The 21809-nt window shown below is 38.6% G+C and overlaps 2 protein-coding genes across 2 annotated transcripts in view; both read left to right on the top strand.

Moving 5' to 3' along the window:
• Positions 1–21809, top strand: part of LOC139149487 (cytidine and dCMP deaminase domain-containing protein 1-like) — a 696744-nt gene that overhangs the window by 633700 nt on the left and 41235 nt on the right. The gene's annotated exons all lie outside the window — the stretch shown is intronic.
• LOC139149488 (cytidine and dCMP deaminase domain-containing protein 1-like) overlaps positions 4919–21809 on the top strand; it is a 91519-nt gene continuing 74628 nt past the window's right edge. Inside the window, exon 1 of the mRNA XM_070721263.1 lies at positions 4919–5095. The gene's annotated coding sequence lies outside the window, so the exon portion shown is untranslated. The remainder of the gene's footprint in view (positions 5096–21809) is intronic.

Below are 21809 nucleotides of genomic sequence, written 5' to 3'. Positions count from 1 at the left end.
ATTTTCTGATTTAACCTACATTCAAGAAACAGCGTTTTTATAGAGCAAAATTTAATAATGACCCCAAAGATTATTTCATATGGGCTTCTAAGCCTCGACACGTTGATGTGCAACAGTGGAACAATTGTTAGGCATTCAGGCTAAATACATAACCCAGAAACACAAAAAATACTGATAGGATATGTAAGTTCCCTACTTGTTTAGATTAGAGAATACAAAAATGATTTTTTTCTAATTTAGAACGTAATTTGAGTTTCTGTTCCCTGTCAATAGATTCACATTACCCACAGAAGCACCTGTGAAGGAATATAAGTAATTTGACACACGGAATTCTCTATTTCAGTGATCATGGCTTAGTCCATCTACAAGGAAACTTTCAAGAATATGTTTAATTGCAGAAGTTTTACTTTGTTCAAATGTATTTTTTGGGGTGCGTGATATACCCTTGGCGAACAGGGCACAGACTCTTAAATCTCGGCGGTGGCATTCACGTGACCCATGCTTGTTAAGCAAAATTTCAAAACATCCCTTATCCGGGATTTTTAGCAAAAAAGACGGAGCGAAATATGGGAGAAAAAGAAAAAAAAATCATACCCTAATTTACATAATCCAGAGGGATGACAATTTCAAGATGCAGTCGCAGCCATGCTTATGTTGTTGTATATTGAGTAATAAAATTATTACACATCAATGCAAGGTCTTCGTGTCGATACTAGCTTACCTTCATCTCAGTCTGAAGCGACATAACTTTAAAGAGCGCACTTGACGACGACTCTACATAAAACAATTTCATTTTCAGTTTATCACTGCCACGAATTCGTGCATATAAAATCAAATCATTTACAAGGTCGCAAAGGGATATTCTACAGACCAGTTGATGGAAATTGTACCGGGTGCAATTTCCAAAAGGGCTCCCCTTTTCTGGTTTTCACGAACCTTAATGATGAACAAAAAACCAGCCCCTTTTCCGTGATTGTAGGAGGTATACCATGCCAATGTCTCTGAGAGTGCCACTACCCGTTCTTAAATACTATTCGTGAAGTTTGTCAAACTGTATCATTTGCGTCTTTGCACATTTTCAATAACACGTCTATGATTGATAAATGAAATAACGTTCATTCGAGTACTATTATCTAACTGGATGGGGAGGAGAGGCAATATTGTTCGACTTTTACGAAATACGCAGTCAGATTGTTATCAATCATGAAACGTACAGGCAGGTTTGTATAATCCGTATACTGTACGTTGGATTATCTTACATTGCACGTAACTTTATATCCACGGCGGTTTACTTTAATACTGAGCCAATTCTTTTCAAGAATTTGGTACAAGAATAATACACGCTGGAATATATATGCTCGTCTATTTTTTTGAAGTGGCATGCATAATTGGTGCTAATTTGAGGAGTTACTGATTTTTGAAAAAGTTCTGTTTCAAAAGAGACGGAGCCAAATTTGTTGGACTTTATACAGATGTTGGTCATGCACACGGACAGTTGACAAAGGCATATGGAAGAATTGTGTCAATGAATCGGTAGTTTGTATACTCAGTGAATATAACACGATTGGAACTAATTTGTGAAGTGGTATTGATTTCATCTGCACATGGAACCTCATCCGCTTTTCTTTTTAAGTTACACGCTTGTTTTAATGAGTGATTTGTAAATTGCAACATTCAGCTATAGGGCACCTAACGATTTTAATAAATTTGAAAAATATGAAGATCCAATTATCCCAAATTAGTTCCAATCGTGTTTATTCATAATACGGGTGATATGTCAAGAAATACTATCTAAAATTTAATGAAACTTGGTGCAGATGTTGATATACCAGACCTGTAATATGTACAAATATTAGCAAACTTTCCTAATTAGGGTGAAATGTCCAGAACTACAGCAGCAAATTTGATGAAACTTGGTACAGTAGTTGATCTTACGGTGCTGGTAAATATAATGCAATGACATTTAGCAGTATCGTTTCAATCTTGGACCGCATGACAGTGATTTAATCTCCACAAAGTTTCAACCGACAATGAATAACATATCGGGAGCTAAAACTGAATTCTAAGGAGTCTTTCAAATCTGAAGCTCAAGTCTTTGCTGAGGTTAGAAAACTCAACTTCAGATAGTACTTGTGTACGAACTATATTCTTGGGTAACCAAGCGCTCCGCATAACAGTGAACTAACTGATCTTCACAAAGATTACACCAATTTGGGAAAACGTTGAGACAGAGCAAAAAACAAAACAAGAAAACAAACAATTTTCAGCCCTTTGGATTAACATGAGTGACTGGGGTCATTTACCTTACAAGTTCTTTGGAGTAAAAGAGTTTTAGGCATGCAAGGCTTTGCTGTTTTTGGTCCCGATTAATTTGGGGAAGGTGCCCGATTGTTTTGTAGCTAAATGTTTTCTACAAAGAATGTAACACTCTTAGTTTTAGATTGGATTTAAGTTTACCTACCTACCTGTGGAGTCTTTCGATCAAAAAATTGACCTGCTAGATGACTGTATGTGAAAAGGTCAATTATATGTTTGAATATTAGCTAAATCTTGAAAGCAAGTTTATTAATTTGAATTTCGAGCTACAAAAAGAAACGATAAAACTCAGCCAAAAGGAACATTGTACGCTTCCGCAGGGGTATAAAAGGTTTTTATCATGTATATTTCACATCTTAATCACAAGTTAAACAGGAATGTCTGCATATCGGAAAACTTAAACTCAATTAGTACATTACTTACGGACTACTGGGTAAGTCACGCTAAAGTACTCCGCATGACAGTGAACTAATCTCCACAAAGTTTCAACCGACAATGAATAAACATATCGGGAGCTAAAACTGAATACTAAGGAGTCTTTCAAATATGAAGATCAAGTTAGGCAAGCATTTCTCAGGTTAGAAAACTCGACCTCGGATAATACGTTGTTCATGTCAGCTTTATTCTTTGATAACCAAAGCACTGCGCATAAAAGTGAACTAACTAATCTCCACAAAGGTTACATCCATACAGGAAAAGTCCACACGGGGCACATAAACAATACAAGAAAATAAACTACTTTCTGCACTTTCGATTGACATGGAGGTCACTCAGGGTCATTGATCCTACAAGTTCTTTGGAGTAAGAGAGTTTAGGCATTCATGTCTTGCTGTTTTTGGTCCCGATGAATTTAGGGAAGATGCCCGATTGTTTGGTAGTTAAATGTCTTATAGAAAGAATGTAACACTCTTATTCTGTAGATTGGATTAAAGTTTACCTACCTGTGGAGACTTTCGATACAAAAGTTGAACTGCTATGTGTGAGAAAAGATCAATTTATGCTTGAATATAAGCTAAATCTTTAAAGCAAGGTTATTTATTTGAATTTCGAGAGAAAAAAAAACGGGAAAATTTGGCAATTTCGGGAACTTTGAGCGCTCCGGCGGAATTCTTTTTGTTGGTGGTACCCGAGACGCCCTCGACCTCTACTTCCTTGAGAGGTGATAACATTTTCTGGCACCACCTCCTCCCCTCACGTTATACATCCGTAGGAATAAATAAAAAGGTTTTTATCACGTGTTTTTCAATTCTTAATCTCACGTTAAACAAGAATGTCCGCATGTCGGAAAATTTGAACTTAGGTAGTACAGTCCTTACGGACTACTGGGTAAGCAAATTGCTAATTTGCATATTTAATAAAGTTTTTTATTTAGGGTAAATGTCCAGAAGCCCTGCATCAAATTTTATGAAACGTGGTACAGATGATTGTCTTACAGTGCTATACTAGCATGCACAAACATTTAGCCGCATCCTGGCAATTAATTCCTAATTGACATATTTAATGACCTTTCAAAATTAGGGTGGCAGGCCAGATTGGCTTTACGTTGTAACCGCCATATTTTGGACCAATCCCACTGTTTTCTGTAGTAAAGTTTGACCTCTACACAGGGAAAGAGTGTTTGTAATAACCGATCTCTATCCTGAATGACTATACTAAATCTGATGAAACTTGCCGCAGATGTTGATCATACAAAGTTTTAAAAGCCAAGAAAGGACTTCATAGCAATATCATTAGCTAATTATAGTAAGTCTCTTTGTAATGAAAACGGGAGCATATCATGTTAATATCTGACATTCTGACTTTTTCATGCCAAGAGCCATTCATTGGATATCCCTTGACAAATTTCTTGCAGATCAGTTGAATTTCGAGATTTCAAGAGCCAGAACATGACATACCTAATTCTGTCCAACTTGATAAAAGGACATAATCCTATGCCATTCATACCAATATCTACTTGTTTACAATCCAATCTAATATGGGCATCAGTCATAGACAGATCTTTGGTATAGATCCTCTTTTCTTTTTGTCATGTGCATCATATTTGATTTCAATTTAGTGACTTCCAGTGACAAATTCCCAATTACAAGCAGGGACTGTGACATTGTCAATGACCTGTTAAATTTTGAAACAATTTCAATGCGTTTGTTATTGCTACACCCTTTTCAACTTTTCTTCAAGTAACTTGTTTGGTTTTTTTTTAATATTTGTTTCAATCTGTTTCTCTTATTCACACCAGTGATCGATCGATTGATTGATCGATTTTACCATTCAAGCTTCAACCATGATATTTAGAATCCCACAAAACTGCTTCGGTATATGTAAAATCTTTATATGAAGTTACAAACACCATGACATATTGTGCGGGTGGAAACAGCACGTCTCCGTATTGTTGATTTGCAAACCAGTACTATAGTAGGGGCCAGGGGGCATTCACTGTGCAGTATCTGTGATAGCCGTCAACCGTATTGTGAAGGTTTTCAATACCTACATGATTTACATGTCAATTAACTCTTTTCAGGTCTGACTTTCTCCTAACATACCATAGCAACCCCTATATATAGGGGTTTAGGCCTGAGAGGGTTAATCGACGCAGCAGAGACATTCGTCATGCGACTGTACCCTCTTGACTATATGATCTAAGAGTGATCTCTATGATTCGTATACTATAAACAAACACGAACATCAAACAAGGAACGGCGTATACTGTGTCTTGCGTGTTGAGAACTGTGGTATACACATTGTACATGTCATTTCTTCATAAGCACGTATTTTTAATCAGGTATGTAAAATTACAGTCAATATAATAATATATTTAATTTTGATTTTTTATATACTTTTTGTAACTTGCCATATGCAATTTGTCGATCACCTTATCCACCATGGTGAACGTGTATGGAACTCTACCAACGGTTTCCTTTTTCAAAATAATTGGTACCACTTGATCCCAAAATACAAAATTCGAAACTCATGTGTCGCTATATGCCTCATCTTAAAACGGAAGTTGTTATTTCAAATTCAGTTTCCGTCATGAAGTTGTTATCAAGATATAATAGGTTTTAGATAATGTTCTGTGCTCCTCAAAAATAACAAGGTCCACGCTAAGAGTGTGTTATACATGTTGTGACGGATATGTTGTTTAGGAAGGTGAGAGAGAAACCTGCATCCCCTAGCCTAAACCGCACATGAAATCTTATGCTGCGAAACAATGCCTAAAATTCGCCTTTTGTTGCTCGCCCCAAGCCCTATCTTTTGTTGCTCTCCATGTTAGTGTCAGGTGACTCCGATCCATATTGTTGATTTGCAAACCAGTACTTTAGTAGAGGGACGTTCACTGCACATTGTTCATTGCACATTGTTGAAAAATAACACGGTCCATGGTAAGTGGGCATTATACATGTTTATACATGTTTAGATGAATATCATAGCATTTTTGAGGAAGGCAAAGGAGACACATCCCCTGAAACCACACATGAAATCCTATGTTGCGAAATAATGCTTAAAATTTACCCTTTGTTGCTCGCATCTAGCCCCGTCTTGTGTTGCCTCCTTGACTTTGTCTGTTGCTCTAGTGTAGTGCTCCACATGCAACTATCATCGAGTCGATAATACACTACTCGAAATTCTCGCAAACAGTCGAGAAAAATTAGACGATTAAGAAACACTCAATATGTATAAGAGCAAGACAGCAGAAAATAATTTGGTCCAAAACTTTTATTTTCAGAGATTTCTGTCATTGAAGTTAATATAATCTTTATGTGGGGTTTACATACATAGTGACACAAATTTTATGTACTGGTATTAGTCTATTGGCCAAACCTGAAAAAGGCCCTAGAAATAGCATTTTGTTGTAGTGGGTCTTTGAGCTACTTTGGTGTTAGCACAGTGTGTGGAGGGACCGTGGTGTGAGCTTTAAATATATGTTTATGGTGTGTGTGTCGTCTAGCGACTCGGAGACAATAGACGCGGGCACAAAAAGATGTTTGCAATACCCATTGTTATGATTGTCTACACATATACTACTTTCAACCGCGGCAAAATGGGACAAGTCGGTCAAATTTCAGATATATTTGCCGAAGAAATAGAAATTACCCTGTTTAGTCAGCGAAGAGGGGTCAAATGTCATTTAAGGTTATCCACAAGATGTCAGGGAAATTTTGGCATACAAAAATATAAATTTAAACACTTAAAAATCTTCTTCTCAATATCCAGTAGGACAATGATCTTGAAATTTGGCCTATACTATCTTGGTACTGTGGCCTAAAACTTTGCTGACAGTATTATGATCGGTCAGGTTTAATACAAATCAGGCCGAGTGCAAAATTTAAATCCATGATGACTGCCAAGTCAAATGATCCTCCTATTTATAAAAGTCATGCGTACGAGTACTCATTAGGCCCAATAAACCCTGCAAGTTTGGAACAGTTATACGCAAACCGGGTTTTCTATAGATTTGACAGGGCAAAGATTTGGTGGAAGAAAAAGTGAAAGAAAAGGAAGAAAGTTGAACTCCAGGAAAATCAACAGGGGCCCGAGCCTCTGTGGGGTAATTTATTTTCCTCTTCAATATATAGCATGCTTCATTCGCGAAACATAATACACACAATCGACAAGTTAGGGATGTAGTAAATTATTCTTTTAGATGTGATGGCGTAAAGCGTCTTTGTTTGTTTGTGGTGTCTAAGTAATTTACTTATATTGATATGCAGACCATTTAAAGATTGTTTGTCTTTGTGTCTACATGACAATAACATTGTAACAATAAAGTTGATTCAACCCCTGAGATACTGTAGAGCTTGTGATTCATATGAAGACTTTCAAGTGAGAGATAGCCTTTTAGTCTTAAGGCAAGAGAAAAAAAAATCTTGTTCATCGGATTTATTGGACCAAGGTCCAGGAGCGGCGAGCGAATTTTTTTAATTTTTTTTAGGCCGAAGGTAAACGCGGTTCTCTGGCATTTTTGCACAGATGCAGAAAAGGCAAGATAATTGTTTCCCTTTTTACCAAAAATATCTCAGACAAGAAACACTGATACTGGTAACTGAATTCAACTTTCAAGACTATATTTCCCAACAATAACATAGGCCATTACATTCACAGTTAATGTTTGCACAACATATTCTGAATATTTCAACATTCTCTCAGAATAAAACTGAAATGTACAGCAAATCACTGAAATCCAACAATTCAGTATTGTCCTTTAATATTGTCCTGGTGGGACCTAGCATCTGAGTTTTTTCATTTTACTTTGGCCCCATGTTTTGACCTCTTTACCATTATCTGCACTGTCTCTACACAGTTTACACAATGGTCTAACAACACTGTACTGTGATCGGAGTGAAGTTATATAGTCATCATTCAGATTGTACTTTAACATCGACGCAACCATGTGTTTTGTCATTGCCGTAATTTTTTATACTTTCGATGCAATTTTCATTCAATCGGATGCACCGTCCATCTGCTGTCACGATCTTGTTGAACAAATCGCCGAACGGATATATCAGGACAAACACTGAATAGCGTCTTTAGAACTAACTGTTGGCCATCACGTCGAATGTTGGCGATCAAATTAATACTCATGATGTGACATGTACTAACCTAACCAAATCGACCCACTTTGCGTCGTGATTCGCCAAATTCAGACGTCACAACAACGTGTTGGTGGTCAACTAAGTCCGTACACGTAGGAAGTCTCATTAAAAATCCCGTGCCCGCAAAATCCCAACAAAGTGTAGGGCGCCACCAGCGGCAGTACTAAACATATTTGTAATGCGGAAGTAAGAATTTGCCACGATAAAAAAAAATTCCAAATATGCCAAAGTAGAAGCGGCGATTCCGATGAACAATTTATTTTTTCTTCCTGGCCTTAAGGTAGCGAGACAGGGACAGGTTGGCTAGATCATTTAAGAAGTTCTATGGTAGATATGGAGATCTTATATCCAAATATGACAAATCTATTACTCAGATGATGAGGGACGCTATTGATTCAGAACAGTAATTTGGCACCTAACTGAATTACCGTACAATTACTTTGCCATTTTAGTTCAATCTTGACGGATGTAGCATGCTAGCAGGATATGCTTACGCACTCCGGACACCTGGTACCACCACTTGACTAGTGGTTCGAGATTGTCTGATTGATTTTGTCAGTGTATTGTTTCTTAGACCTATTGATTTACTTGCTTTGAATGATAACGATTGCTGGATTGATTTGATGTCATATTAGTATAGTTAATTGCACGAGTAGGTGTGCTGTTACAGTTGTAATCACCACACTTATGGTCAGGAACTTGTAAACATCACGAGGCCAAAGGCCGAGTGATGTTTACAAGTTCCTGACCATAAGTGTGGTGATTACAACTGTAACAGCTCACCTACGAGGTGCGATTAACGACTTATACCACGAAAAACAGGCCAATCTTCTCTAAAATTTGAAAATTACTGTCAATAAATCGTCTACTTTTGATTTGAATACCCACAATGGAATGGAGTGACCCATTGTACGTCGAAAGGTTCACAGAGGTCATTATGCACCTGGCATGCGAGTTTGGGAGAATGACCTATCCCAGACAAGTAGGACAAGTGCTCTGGTCAACTGCAAATCTGCATTTGAATAAGGGCTACAGAGTGGTATAAATGCACCTGTGTAGAAGGAAAACTATTTAGTCTGATTGGTTAAATAAAATGGCTTGCCTTACTCTATCTTGTTGGCTATTGGCTAGCGAGAAGGAATTCAATCTGTAGATGCATGTGATTGCCTCGTGGATGCATCAGGCTTTCAATACCATTTTCGTGTTTTCGACTGGTCAAGATGGACCTTGTCAACTTGTCTGATCTGATGACCCAAGAGACTTCCTCGAGTTCCATGGACGGCCATGTAAATTCAACCAAAGTGGATTTTACACGGGCAAACTGCCCTATAAGAGCAGCCGCTACTACGGAGCGCATAAAATCCACGATGTGTACTTCAACTTATAAAAAGTACTTGGCGATGATAACACCGGAGGGGATTGTACTATCGATGACCCTTGCCAAGGGATAATCAAGTTCTCCTGCCAGAAAATATACGTCTTTACACAAAGCAAATGTGCAAGATGGCTTGGCCAGACTGCCAGCACACTGGATATTCTGGCAAGGTAATTTATTCTTTTACTAAAATATTTATACACAAAACGAATTCTGTAAAGTTATAAAATTAAATTCATTGACCAAAACAATTTGTTGTGTGTGCGGCATGCAGTATCACAGAATTTCTTTCGACTATTCAACAAACGTTACAAAAAGGCTGTACTTATTTCCATGATATTTGTCACATATGTCTTGTGTTTGATAAGTTAGGTGAATGCGGCAACATCTCTGTACCATCAGGGATTGGATGAGCAGCTTATCAAAGAACAAACAGATCACATATCAGATGACGGTTTACGCGCCTCAAATGTATGTCTACTGCACAACAAAAGCATGTGTCGAATATATTACTACCACCTCCATCTAGAGTTAAATCAGAGGAATCTGTAAGTAAACCAGTTTCAGTTACGACAAAACAATGTAACAAAACAGACATGATTGGTCCAACCCAAGAAGACGCCGAATCTAAAGATGAACAGTCTTCATCAACAAATCATGTTGCTTACATTGAGCATGGTCCAAAGAAAGTTAAAATTGAATTATAAAATGTGATGCTATAACATATCAATTGAACAAATTGTCTTCATTTTGTGATTGAATGTGTGTGAATGCTTTAGACATCTCGACTTGACCTATTGTTCTCTTGCAAATTAGTAATCAGTCATACTTTTGTCATATTTAAATAAGTAATCACTACACTTTTATTGATATGATAATGATTTTCTTTCATTAAAGTGTGGTGATTACTTATTTACATATGAATAAAAGTATGACTGATTACTTATTTTGCATAAGAACAATAGGTGTCAGTCGTGTTTTCAGGGATAAATGGATGGCAAGAACAATAGGTCACATGACCTGGAGTGGTATAAACCAAAATATCACATACATTGTCCCTATCGATATATGTAACTAATACCAAATTGGTAACTCTCGTCAATATAAATATTGCATTTTATGAAAAATCATAATGATATGTTTTTCTTATGCTGCTGTTCATATCAACAAGATTTCATTCTGTTATGGATAAACATCTAAACATTCTACCTGTCTAAGCTGGTCACATTTGATGTAGTGATTTTGAGTTATGAGCTCCATAAAACTTGGTTTAAGGACAGACTGATGGCTGAATGGACGGATAGACAGATAGACGGACTGACATATACTGACTTAAATAGTGATTACATTGGCCCTATCTTTATACAAGACTTAAAATCATTTTTCAGTGTTTCTGCTCATTTAAAATTTGGTAATGAAAACTTCATTTGAACGAATTCCTATCTACTGTTCAGCATGCATCTACAGACCAAATAACGTGAAGTGGTTCGCAAGATTTTGCAACCAGACTATTCAAAATACAACAATGCATGTTTCTTCATGATATGAACAAAACTCGTGTAGATCAAACTAAAGGACCTCATATAGAATTTCAAAACAACTTAACAAGTGCCCAAAATACAAATACAAAAACTTCATAACCATTTCAACAAAGCTGACTAGATCAACACTTGACATGCACACCAAATTCAGAGCAATTAGACAAGCGGGTTCAGAAGAAGATGTTTTGACCAAACATGGGGAAATTGCCCAAAAATTACAAATATGAAAAGTTCGCCTCAATTTGTACAAACCTGGCTGAGATGACCACGTGGAACATGCATCCCATTTTTCAAGCAATCGGACTAGTGTTTTCAGAGAAGATTATTTTGACCAAAAACACAGAAAAAATGCCCCCAAAATACAAACATGCAAATTTCACCAGTTGAATACACCTAAGTAAGGTTACCTAAAGCACCCTGCATACCAAGTTTCAGCCGTCGGGGACAGATTTTCGGACTATCAAACTTAAACAATTCTTTATAATATACCACTTGTGAGGGTTCATTTTTAAGCTCTTGGTGTAAGAAAACATTTCACCGGCTTAGTTTTTTGAAATAAGAGTTAAACAGGATGGTGGCCATTTCGAATTTAAAATATTGGTAAACATTGAGTAATTTGTTTCTCTAGTACAAAAATTTGCACAGTGACCCCCGATTTTTATCCTTGATTCACCTTAGCTCGGTTATTGAACCAATCTTTTTGAGATTGGGGATTTGGCCGAGCGGTTTTGTCTGTGGCTTCTCCGCTAGGTGACTGGATACCGTACGTTGTGAGTTCGAACCCGATTGAAACCACCGTATTTGAAAGAGAATGGTTAAAAGATACCTGCCTTAAAGCCGCAATTTTCATACCCAGGTTCTCGCATTAGAGGAGTTTTCCTCCCTGTCAAACACTTGGTCAGTACGATGTTTGATTTCTATAACATTCATTTCACAAACTGATCTCAATTTTTGGCACCTTTTGCTAATCTTGCAAACAGAATTTATACAAGTGTTTGATTGACGGTCAGTTCAAATCGCCAACTGTCATTGATTCCCCACCACCAATGCGCGAATTTCCTATAAAACTCGCCTTCCAGGCGTTAGAATTTGAATATAACCACAGAGTTCGCGCGATTCGATCAGCAGCAGCTTCGCGCTAACCGCTTGACAGTCTGTCTGCGTTTTTGGCGGCCGGAAAAACTAAGAAGTGGCATTTTCTGGAGTGTGTGTGCCCGCGTGTTGCCTATTCACTTACACAATGAAAGCCGTTATAGCTTAGCGCCATTTTAAAGGGATGCTCCGCCTTTAAGGAAAGTTTGAGCAAACGTTTAGGTCTCTCACTTTTTTGAGGTGCATACTACCTTAATCTGACCTCTAGTTACAGAGTTTTAGGAATTTGCTGGATTTTCCCCCTTTTTGTACTTCATTCACATATTTTTGATATTGACATGTACATTTGAACAATTCACATATCCACCCATGGGTGCATCTGTACATCAAATACTAAGATAATGGGTCCTGCTGTTTTCGAGTTTTTTATGTGGACGGACATACATACATACATACATACATACATACATACATACATACGCACGCACGCACGCACGCACTCACGCACACACAGACAGACAGACAGACAGACAGACCGACTGAGCCGATTTTCCATATGAGCTCTCCGTGGTATACATGTACATATACCAAATGTGAGCTAAAATTTTTGGACAACGGGAATGCTCTTAAAGGTATGGCAATCGATCCCAGGGCCTAGGAGTGGCACATGTAAAACAGTGTGTATCTTTGCATCAGAGGCGGAATAAACTATTGAGTGTATCTATTTACCCAGAAAATCTTAATCCTGACAGCTATGTGTGTACGCAACATAGAGCATAGAGCCAGTCGACTTTAGGGACACAAAAAACACGAGGAGCAAACAGGTAGAGGTTTGAACACAATCAATGTACCGGTACTTCAACAATGTCTATAACTCCGCACTTTGAACATAGCTCGTAATGAACAGTGGAAAGCACGTGGGACGTGTAGACCTATAACAGCCACTTATGTAGTTTGTGCACATTGAAGATTTTGCAGATCAACAACTTTGACGGAAAATGGACCGACGTTTCCTACCGTAATTTTTACCTCCTTCGATTCAGCACAAATTTTCGTATGGACTATTGATGCAGGATTACAGTCGTTACGTGGTGGCAAATCCTTGTCGTATTGATGACTATACTGCGTAAACAGTCACTAAATAAACTTTGCACGCATTTACGAGCACTGAATATTTTTACCGTTTTTAATCTCAAGCCGTCCGTATAAGCGTATGACGGTGGCAAAACAACACAAGGAATCTGGCGTACATTATTACTGAATTACTTTGTCCAAAAAAAATTGAGTTAAAACACCCAAATGCCGAACGATCATGATACAGAACTTGCAGGTTTCTGGACTGAACGACCCCAAACCGACCGGACCTCAGTCAACTGTGCCGGCCCGACGTCTTCTCTATCAGCGTCAACTCAACCTTTCTCTCTAGACAACTTTACCCAACAAACTGGAAATATACTTAATTTACCTTTAAAAAATTCAACTGTGTATCGTATGAAAAGATTTTACCGGGGCCACAGGGCAAATCATAAAACCAACAAACCCCAACAGAAACAGTGGAATGATCATTTGTGTGCAAGGTCACTGTGTAAAAAATTCTAGCTTTGAAATGTCTAGACGGTACAAAAGACGGGGCAGAATAAGAAAAGATTACGACCAATGTGAAACTGCCGATGCCACAGCTGACTCTATAACTTTCAGGGGCGTACATTGGTATAGAACGTAATGTTGATAGCATGGTAGTTCTGCGTCCAGTGATAAACACGATTCCCAATATACCACGGCTGTTGAAGTTGAGCTGCTGCCTTCGATCGAAAATTTTCAACACAAAGACATAATATCAATAATTTTGCACGATTATAAGAGCCCGCTGTCTTCTCGCCTAATAGCTGTGATCAAGATTATTATGATAGAAGCAATTCACTGCCGAACACCTTGCTCTTCTTATACACAATGCGTAAAAATGCGTTATTCCTGTTGAGAAATACGACAGCAAATATCGCAATGTGAATTCTTACTATCTTCCTCGCAATGATTTTTTGCTCCCGAGTCTATTTTATCACGGCCACTGGACCATTTCTGACGATTTTTACTAACAGAGAATCAGTTTACACTCATTGTGGAAACACATTGCAAAGACGTTCACAAAATTTTCATCACAGGAAAGATTACCGTAATCCCCCTTTCAAAGATGTAAGAAATGTATAATGGGTTGTTATCTTGAAAAATCCCGAGCTGCAGCCGCTAACTACAAAATGCTTTTTCTTCCGAACAACTTCCCGACAATTTTACAAGCACACTCCGGTGACCACATGACGGTTGTAACCGTACATGTGCTGCCGCCAATGGAGAATCAAAAGACTTCAAATCAAAAGTAAAAAAATATAGAAAAAATATCGATATCCAAGCAATGTAAAAACGAGTAATTTTGATAGGCTAAATTTATTGTATATTATAAAAAATGCCTAGGCTACTCGGAACAGCGTAAGATTATGATCTGAGTTGTTCGAATACTACACTCACACTGTAGGGTAAAAATGGGAACTCAGATCGTTATATACTGCTTCTCCCAAGCGAACCGCTTAGGCTAAAGACGGTAAAATTACCATACATGTAATTATTGTTGCTAATTTCTGTAAATTTTGCCGACTATTCGTTAGGAATTGTCAAATTTCTTGAGTTTGTCCGAAAACTTTTTCAGGGAATGACGTTAGTTTCAAGACACGTGATTGCGAACGCAATATCGATATCGGGATAGAAAAGTCTATTATAGACAATCGAGGAAGAACAGAAAAGTCAGATAGTATTAGAGCAAGTTAGTAAAAAACAAAGCTCAGAAAAACGTACAGAGAAGAACGACATCACGGCGATCTTCAGACCTTTCATCGTGTTTCAGTCTGAACGGTCAACATTTGATGCTATAGTCTATGGCAAGTGTCTCTTTTTGGACAACTCCAACAGAGATGAATGGATCGCGATTTAGTTTCATCGCCCCGACCCGACAGGAAATAATGTAGCTTATGGGCACCTGTATAATCGTTGCATGAACGTATCCAATGGCCGGCCACTGCATTGGCCTTTGACCGTGCATCGCCAGCAAACAACGGTTTTGGACGTCACGAGAGCAATTTTTCGCCTTCTGTTAGCGGTTTAGTTATTTGTGTAGGCACAGATCGGAATCGAGTTGATTTCGGCTGAAAGTAGTTAGAAAAGTAGTTTTTCGTGCTCGGTCCAAAATGGGTTCGCATGTCGCCGGTTTTGTCCATGTAACCGTTGGTCGAGTATTTTGCTCAGTAGATAGTAAGAATCTTTTATTCATTGTTGACATCGTAATCGATCCGATGTACACAACAAATGTTTGATCGTTTGCACCTTTGCGCGTCCCCTCGTGATTGGCAGCTGTTTGAACGCTTTCATCAATTGTTCTTTGTACGCTTCAACACAGCATCGAAGCAGTTTTAGCATCAAAAAGCAACTTAAAATAGAAAAAATGAGAGAATTTCTCCAACAAGGTGATTCCACAAGTATTCACAAAACGTAATATGTTGGGACAGTGCTTTAATTTACACCATGGTTCTTGAAGGATCCAGATTTTCGGGAGCATTCGTTGACGCTGCTACCATGTGCCACTCATGTTGGATTATGAATGCTCAGGGAGATAGGGGGTATTTATAGGCTCCCCCTGCCTTTAAAGCGCAGTGGTCGTCGCGCTGCGCATCCTCCTGAGGGGGTCCCCCTCTGTTGTAAACAAATCCAAGAACGCCGCACATGTTACGGGTTGATTGTAATGTTTGCGATATTGCCGCTTGTTAAAATGGCGGCTGATCTGTCACAAGCATTATTGAAGCATACCAACTAACCAAATGTAACACGCAATAAAAGGTCAATTAATCTAAGTTAAATATCTGCTGAATATTGAACAATAATTGCACGCTGGATTGAGATCACATTTGCTCATGATTTTCTTGAATCAGTTGAATGGGGCTCGGCTACTGTCATCGCTCGAGCCATAGAGCTAGACGTACGCATACGTACGCATGTATACGCCAACAGACTATCAACGACCGGGCTCTAGTTTTCAACATCGCTAGCAAGGACGAGAGCTTTCATTTCAAGAGGCCCGACAGGAGTACAACAAGTTGTACAAAGACAACAACTCAAACTACAGAAATCTACAGCTCGCAGAGCAATGCCCGCTGCAGCAAGAAGCATCTCTGCATCTGTTCCGTTCCGTGGTCTGTATGAACGTCCGTGTCAAACCGGGTATATGACGCGCTACACTCGGCTGTGGAGAATCCAACTCAACTACAACAAAGTTTACCCCGTTTTGGGGTGCAAACGAGAATTCTGAGTACAGGTATCAAGTCAAGCGAAGGACCTTTCATAGGTCTTCTTGTTATGTGGGGGTTATCTCACTTGAAAGAGGATTCAGACCTACCCGGCAATCAGGAGGTACAACAACGAAGTTTGCCCAGCACCGGTAGGCCTACACCAGCTAGCGGTTGGATCACTGCCATGACCGTGCACAGGCCCGGGGCACAGGATCTCTCGATACGTCTATGCACGGTGTAGCCGTGCAATTTTCCTGCCAAATGACGCGAAAACCCGCTCGTTTGTCTATTGTTTCCTGACATTTACTATTTCTTACCACGTAATACTAGGAGAAGTAAGACATGGTGATCAACAGTTGGTTGTGGGCCAAGTCGTCGCGGGCCGGCCGGTACGTTGTGGGACCGGATTCTCTATATCCGTGTACGTCAACGCGGTGACCGTCTCCCAACAACATCTCCCGTGTCCTGCTCAGGCTAGCCGATCATGGTCTTGAGTGTAATTTTTGTGTTAGGCATTGTGCTTGTTGCTGGTCTACATATATAGGCAATGTTGATCATTTTAGTTATGTATTTTCACTGTACTGTACATAGCATTGTGTATAACCAGCGTGATCGCGCGCGATCAAAGCTTTTTGTTCACTGTGTCTGCGTGCAGTAAACTCAGCGACATAATGTGCTGAGTGTAGTGTCCCAATGTTCGTAGCTCTACACGAGTTTATACCACTGAAGTTCGTTTCCGATCTTAATATTTACTATTGCATGATGTTGAGTCTTACAAAGGCCTTAACAAAGTGGGGGACTGCTCCCATCTCACTCCTATTGAAGTTGAGAAGACTTATGTTTACAAAAATTTATGTTTATCAACAAAAAAACCACGCAAGCGCGGCGCGACGACCACTGCGCTTTAAGTATAGCATCTACATGTAGAAATGAAACTCGTTTATTATGCGCACTACTGATTCGAGGTTGACTAAAAGTACAACATTACAGTTAGTAGTCAACAATTCAGCAAATTTTGATCGCATTCCGACTTACAACGTACGGTAGCTACTCACATCTCCCAGGCGACTGTACACTTTCCGACTGGCAAAAATAAGAGACTCAAAGTACATGAAAAGAATGAACAAATCCCGGGGAACAAATAGCCAGCGATCCCGCAGGTCACTTACCGGAAGTCAAGTCGAGTCGACCGCGGTACAAACAAAATCTCCTGCGCAAACGCGCATAGAAATACGTAAATTTCCATGTGCATTTGTACACAGAATTTGTTCGTGAAATTGCGCGTCCTTTTTATTCCCCAATAGAACCTTTAGTACTTAAACGATGATGTGGGCTCGTTCAAAGTCATATGTATTCATTTATTTGTTATTTAAGTACCGCAAACTGCATCGCGTCTCATAAAAATTACAAAGAAGGAGTTTAATTTTCATCGGGCAAATAACTTTAATTCGGAGGTTTGTGTGCCCCATAAATTTGTCCGTGCGCATGTATGGCGTACAAACTGCGAAGTGGTACCTTATTCCGTAGACTGGCCCTAAGTCGCTTGGCTTGTCTCCCCAGAGCAGTTACTGTCCGGCCAAGCAAGGGGCAAGGCGTTCACTGCACGATCTAAGCACCAGCGTACCACCGTTCAGTCTGCTGAGGTTCATTCCTTAAATTTATTGTGTTTTGATTTTTATATGCCCACAGACGTGGAGCAAATCTACATTGAAGTTATTCCGTATTAGGCCAGCCGATCAGGAAAGGTAAATAATGTTACAATTTTTCGTAGTGGTTAGTTATATTAGCAGGACCTTTGCAAAAAAGAGCTAGAGAGGTGTGTACACGAACAAGAGCACGGTCATAGTTCACCCTTTGTCGTGGAGAATTTGTTTTCTCGGACGTCCATCAATTTTACCTGTTACCACATTGCGTACAATGGTGTCATACCTGTCGATTCAGTAACAACCCTGGTATTGTAAAGATATTTAAAACCACGTGACCAAACTTCTTCAACACCTCTTCTTGGTTTCATTTCTACATTTCAGCATATCGAAAGGCAGGTATGTAAAATACGGTCTAGATAATGTGTTATTTTTCGATCGTGACACGTTTTACTGAAGAGAGACATTCTGGCGACCATGTCATCGATGTAAGGCGCACTGAAAAACGCAGTTTTGCTAATCGATCTTTATAAACTCTTTTAATCAAATAAGCGTCTTCAGGAAACCCGAGGTCACTTCAGTAAAGTTAAACAATGAAAAATCATAATTGACCTTGTCAGCAACAGAATATGTGGTGTATTGCGCACAATTTGTGATCGCGAGATATTTTATTACGACATTTGCTACGTGTCACCCATGTCACAAATATTAGGAACTCTGTGGAAAACAACATCTGGGAAGGAAATCGATCGAATAAACACATTGTAAATGTCAAAATGGTTATTGACCTTAAATCAATTAAAATATATGTCTGTGATAATAAAGGAGGAATTCATAACAGTTCACAGTGTTTAGCAAAGTTTCGGTGGTTACTCTGCTTTTTCACCTTGAGAGTGTATCAACAGCAAAAATGAAGTTTAATTCATAATGGAATTTACATATACCGTACTTTGGTCATTTCTGCCTGGTTTCATTTAATTAATGTTTATTGTTCTGTTAAAATGTTTATATTTAACATTTATAAGAGTAAAATATACTTATACTTTATCAAATAATCATTTATGTGCATGTATGGATTTTAGGCATTTTACAGTATCACTTAGTTTCTACAATTTTGTGTTTATCATGATATTGCCCAAACTTGAGTCAAAGTGGACAGAGAAAATAAGCAAGACGAAAGATTAAATTTACATAGTTTGATTGGAAGGTACAAAGTTCCTCTGTCGCTCAGGTATTTTCGGACTATCGCAAATTAAGTTCTTGCAATAAGAATCATTAATATTCTTAATTCATATTATTCATCATATTGAAGAGCGCTGGGCCAGGCCTTTTGGTTGTACCCCAGCAAGGCCTCGTCACCTGCAGCGGCTTTCAGACACGTGACCGTGCGTTTGCAGAACTTCTATTTACACGGTAAGAAATACCTGGCTAATCTGCATATAGTAGTATGTTGTTTTTCGCTCACATTAATACGGCAAATAACGCAAGCCGAGAAGGCTGATCTTTAGAACAATATTTTACATTTTATATTTATAATATTTTTTTTTGCTGTTTCGTCGAGGAACTCGAGCACCCCGTGGGGTCCATGAGTTACTGTTTTGCTTAGATATACCACAACTTCTGCATACATGAATATGTGCAACTTTTGCTTTACTTCTCTCTTTTACATACAATTCATCGTTTTTCGATATAAACTGTTTTTTATCGATGGAGTTCTTATCAAAATAAATAGGTTTCATATAATTGAGTATTTTGCTAAAAATACTAACAAGGTCCATGCTCAGTGTGCGTTATACATGCATGTTGTGATGAATAATAATATATGCATTTTTGAGGAAGGCGAAGGAGACATTAGCATCTCCTAGAACCACACATGAAATCCTATGCTGCGAAACAATAATAATGCTTCAACTTTGCCCTTTGTTGCTCGCCACGAACCCTGCCCGGTGTTGCCGTACATGACTGCATCTGTAACCTCAGTCTATTGCTTCACATGCAAATATCATCGAGTCGATAATACATACACTACTCGATTTTTTTGCAAACAATCGAGAACAACGAGACGATCAACTCAATATGTATCAAAGCGAGACAGCTGAAAAATCACCCAATCAAAAACTTTCATTTTGTGAAGATTTCTGCCATAGATTGATTCAATGATAGCTTTTATGCATGGTTAGACACATTGTACGTACAAGCTGTGTACTCTGGCGAGATCAAAGAACGCGTGCTCCAAAAGATGTTTTTAGTACCTACGGTTACGACTGTCTATACAAAAATTGCTTTCAACCGTGGTGTAAGGGCACTTGTCAGTCAACTTTCAGATGTATTTGCTGAAGAAATAGAAATTACCCTGATGAGTCAACGAACTGCAAGTTTGAAACGTTACGCAAAATGGCTGTTTGAGTTTAAGAGGGTAAAGAATTTACGGAAGAAGAAGTTGAAGAAGAAAAAGAGGAAGAAAGCTGAACTCCCGTAAAATCAATAGGAATCCAAGCCCTGGGGTTAACAAATAGACATACCCAGCGATTCTGTCGGCCATTTTACGATCCTTTGCGCACACAGAACTAAAAGGATGAGGTGATTCTATCAAAATACCAACATCTTCATTTGCATGTAATTTATGAGACAAACTTAACTACGAGTCTGAATTAAAATAGTTCACAAAGTGTTACGTGCAGAGAAAACGAACAAAAGGGTGAACTCAGCAGTTAACGTTTAGAGCAAAATTTATTACGAAAACAAAACTAATTGCTAAGTCAGGGACAGAGTACAAGCTTTAAAAGTGTACAGACTACTTATCTCAGCTGGGACGGCAAAGCTCCAGTCTCAGAGTTGTAACAGTCTGTCGGACGAATGAACAGTCCTTTGGCTTGCAGGCTTGCAGTTGCACAAAGTCCACAGTGTAAATCCAGCGTTGGCAGTGAAGGTCTTGAAAAGTCTTGAGAATGACTACTGCTGGAGTTTAGTAACACACAAGAAACACGATCCCAAAAGTCTGACTGGAAGCTGTGCACGTCCCTTTTATAAAGGCATATAAGAACAATCTAGAACTTTTATTGACATGCTAATTACTGTTCTAAAATTATCTCCCTTACACAACTAATCAACTTTCCAGAACATTCCAAACATGACTAATTGAATTCAAGGTTGTGAGGTCATCAAGGGCAGTGACCTTGAGAATGTTCTAGACTAATTGAACTCAGGCCATGATGAGTGTGGGGGAAACGACCTACATAACACACCCCCTCTTCAAAAAAAGAAAATTTTTCAAAGAAAAATCTTTCTTTTACAAATGTAATCTTGAAAAGGATTTAAGTACTCAAATTTTGTTTTACTCTAAAGTAAAATTTCTTGAAAGTGAACAACAATAAACTCTAAATGCGAGAGAGACAATCTGCAATTAAATTGTCCCTGCTTTTGATATGTCTAATGTCAAGATTAAACTCCTGTAACATTAAACTCCATCTCAGCAATCTCTGATTTTGCCTTTAAATTTCTGCAGAAAAACAAGAGGGTTGTGATCAATATAAACCACTATTGGCTGATTTGAAGAAGTAACATAAACTTCAAAATGCTGTAAAGCTAATATCAAAGATAAACACTCTTTTCAATTGTAGAGTAGTTTCTCTGGGATTTGTTAAATTTGCGTGAAAAATAGCAAACAGGATGATCTATACCATGACTATCCTCTTGCAATAAAACAGCACCAGCAGCCGTATCACTAGCATCTACAGCTAATTTGAATGGCAAAGTGAAATCTGGTGCAGACAATACTGGGGCACTTTGCAGTATGGCTTTAAGTGTATCAAATGCCTGTTGGCATTGCTCTGACCAAACAAACTTTACTTTCTTTTTAAGTAAGTTAGTCAAAGGCTCAGTAATTGTGGAGAAATTTGGACAGAATTTTCTGTAGTAACCAGCCA

The sequence above is a fragment of the Ptychodera flava genome, chromosome 14 (assembly GCF_041260155.1).
Source record: "Ptychodera flava strain L36383 chromosome 14, AS_Pfla_20210202, whole genome shotgun sequence".
Lineage (NCBI taxonomy): Eukaryota > Metazoa > Hemichordata > Enteropneusta > Ptychoderidae > Ptychodera > Ptychodera flava.
This window is presented reverse-complemented; position numbering and strand designations above follow the sequence as displayed.